Below are 3,468 nucleotides of genomic sequence, written 5' to 3' on the forward strand. Positions count from 1 at the left end.
ATATATATATGTATATATATATATATCCCATTTTCTTTGTATTCTTCTTTTCATTGGTATATATATGATATATATATGTATGGAGAGCGAGAGAGAAAGAGAGAGAAGGAAAGAGAGAAATAACTTGACTCCATGGCATGTTTTATACAGTAATGAAATGGAAAGCAAATGTAACCGCGTTAATATTTGAAATCGGAAAGCAAAGAGACTTTTGTTCCAGTCACCGAAACGATTTTCTCCAACGCCTCTATGAACAGAAGGCAACTCACCTTTAAATCATTCTTTACCTTCTCTAAAAAATGTGGGATGTTTAGGATAAAGTATTTATAGATAGAGTGAAAGAAAATGAGGAGAATGTCAAGTGATCTGTAATCTCCAGATATAGACACATACATAAAGATACATTGATACATATAAGAACATCAATGTCTACATATAACATATAAACATGTACAAATCTCTACAAATATACATCTATACAAATATGCACATACGAAATTGTGTTGAAAAGTATCTGGCATTGGATAAAAGAAAATACCGGAGGATCGGAGGATCTGTTAATCATGATTTTATTCAACATATTATCCTCTCAGATTCACACACTTATTGCAGCGGTCCTTCTGTTTTTCAAGGTCCCGTAAAAGAACTTTTCAGCAACACCTCGTAGATATAAACACATCTCTCTCTCTCTCTCTCTCTCTCTCTCTCTCTCTATATATATATATATATATATATATATATATATACAAACCCATACTTGGTAGTATATTATACTTGGAAGTATATTATGGTTGCAAAGCGAAATATTGTGTCCTTGCTAGAAATTAATATGTATGTACCAGCTATGGATGTGCTTAATATGTAAATTGTTCTATCCAATAGTTTTACACCACTTTATCTGGTAGCTATTTTAAGTAATGTGTTCGTGAATACATGTTAGGTTGGATGTGGTACTGATGAAAGCGCAATGACTCTTGAAATATGCATATACACCCATTGCCTATTTTTTGCTGTCTTCGAACGCGTTGTTTACAAAAACGTATTCATTTAAGAAACATTGTAACTTTCAGTGGTGGCTCTGAATTTTATAGGTCATTTAAAGTAATAAACATAAAAAAATATACACAACTATACAGTTATAGGAGTCCTTTGCATAACTTGTATTTATCATGCTCAACTAGAAAAGCGTTATCCAGCGCAATACAAGGGCAGAAAACATTGGCCCAAGGTGACACCCAGTAGTATAAAACAAATCACGTGGTTTCATAAGCATGCTGTTTAAACGGACAGCCATGCACACCTCTAAATGCAAGAGTTAACTTATAATTATACAAGATAATGACTAAAAGCGCCAAAATCTTTCCATACAAATCTAAAATTTTATTTTTCTAAGCCAATGCGGAATCTAATGTCACGTTTACATATCACAACACAATTGATAGAACTCTGTCCTCTGTCACAAACATAAAGGTTAACCTGGTTAGTCTGCGCACTAGCGAAATAAAAAGTAATACCAACAAAAGCTGTTTGGCATCGAACAGTTAAGAATTTCATAACTATAGCATTATCTTCGATCAAGTCTCCAGAAAGAAAGACATCGGAGTAAGTCAACGGCATTAAGATTTAGTTTTGAAGCAACACATTAGGAATATAAATAATATAAATCTATCGAAATCAATAATTAGAGATAGAAAAACGTGTTTTTAGCTCTGTGTCTCGGATTTCTCTGCTTATTTCTTGCGAGATTATAACCATGCCTGTCAAAAATGTCATTATTTAAAACCTATATAAACTATGCACTCTTGTTTTATTTTTAAAATTCCACAAAGTCTTGAGACAGAGTTTTCTCAAAGAAGTCAAACAAAGAGGTGTAGATTTATAAGTAAATGCCAGAATGATAAAAATCTAAAACAAAAAGAAATATATATATTATGGATATTATATTTGCAATATAGTCAGAGGTGTATTATCGATTGTGAATCCTTTTCGATTGGAGAGGTTTAAGCTGTAACGAATCTATAACTTTATCATCATGTTTTGTTAGATGAATCTCGAAGTACGCTAAAATTAAGTACCTCTACTTACTTTTAACGTCCCAGCCACTACACATCTATAAAACTAGTGTATCTACTTCAATATCTGTTGTTAATCCTAAGGCGGCGAGCTGGCAGAATCGTTAGCACTTGGGGAGAAATGCTTAACGGCATTTCGTCTTTCTTTACATTTTGAGTTCAAATTCTTTCGAGGTCGAATTTTCCTTTCATCCTTTCGGGGGTCGATAAAAATAAGAACCAGTTAAGCACTGGGAGCGATGTAATCGATTTACTCCCCATCCCGAATTGCTGGCCATGTGCCAAAATTAGAAACAAGTATAATATCGGAAGACGGTGAGCTGGGAGAGTCGTTTGGAAGCGAGACAAAATGCTTAAGGTCATTTCGTTCATTTCTGCGTTCTGAGTTCGAATTCCGCTGTGGTCAACTTGGCTTTCCATGCTTTCGGCAGCGATAAAATAAATACTAGTTGAGCACTGGGTTGCTTTAATCGACTTCTACTCCCCTCAAAATTGCTGGCCTTATACTAAAGAAACAAACGATTAGTAGAGCGTGGGGCTTCAACTCCCAGCAAAGTCAACTTCGCTTTTCGTCCTTCTTAGTCCAACAAAATAAGGTACCAGTGAAATAATTGGGTCGATGGGATCAAACAACCACTCCCCTCAAAATTGTTGCCATTGTGACTATGCCAGAAGGAATAATTGGAATAATAGAAAAATACTTTAGAGTACTTATTATGGTTATTTAACGTTCAGAGTTCAAATCCTGTCGAGATCAACTTTGCCTTTCATCTTTCCGAAATTCATAATATATAGTTCCAACCAAATGCTGCGTCCTATCATGTGAACTAAACCGTTTCCTTCAGAACGGGTGCCAAACTTATCCCGTATTTCCCACCACTTCGATAATTGTAGCCATGCGACAAAGAGTATCAGAATATTTTAATATAATTGAGGAAAGGCATGAAAGCAACGCAATCCCATTCCCATCCAGACCGAAATTCCATTCTCTCTGTTCTTCCTCCCTCCAGAAAATAAATCGGTGAATTTCTGTGTGTATTTGTATTTTTATATATTTTGTAGAGGTAAGAAAACAAATCGATGTTCAAACGATCTCTCTGTCCAACAAAAGAGGAGACTGACAACACAATGAAAATACTTGAAAGCAGAATGGAAACCCACATTCAACATTATATTCATGGTGAGTGAACTGTCTACAACAACGTCAATATCAACAAAATTATCTTTATGATTCTCGTATACATAAAGGATATACATACATATGTATGTGCGTGTATAAATACACACACATATATATATACACGCATGCGCATATATAAATATTCATATACATATACATACTTACACACGCACACACATACACACGCATATATATATATATATATATATATATATA

The 3,468-nt window shown here is 34.3% G+C and overlaps 1 long non-coding RNA gene across 1 annotated transcript in view; it reads left to right on the forward strand.

The window, feature by feature from the left end:
- LOC128249448 (uncharacterized) overlaps positions 1-3,468 on the forward strand; it is a 92,140-nt gene that overhangs the window by 67,250 nt on the left and 21,422 nt on the right. The window contains exon 2 of the long non-coding RNA XR_008265572.1: positions 3,135-3,252. This is a non-coding gene — a long non-coding RNA (uncharacterized LOC128249448). The remainder of the gene's footprint in view (positions 1-3,134; positions 3,253-3,468) is intronic.

Source organism: Octopus bimaculoides, chromosome 14, assembly GCF_001194135.2.
Source record: "Octopus bimaculoides isolate UCB-OBI-ISO-001 chromosome 14, ASM119413v2, whole genome shotgun sequence".
Classification (NCBI taxonomy): domain Eukaryota; kingdom Metazoa; phylum Mollusca; class Cephalopoda; order Octopoda; family Octopodidae; genus Octopus; species Octopus bimaculoides.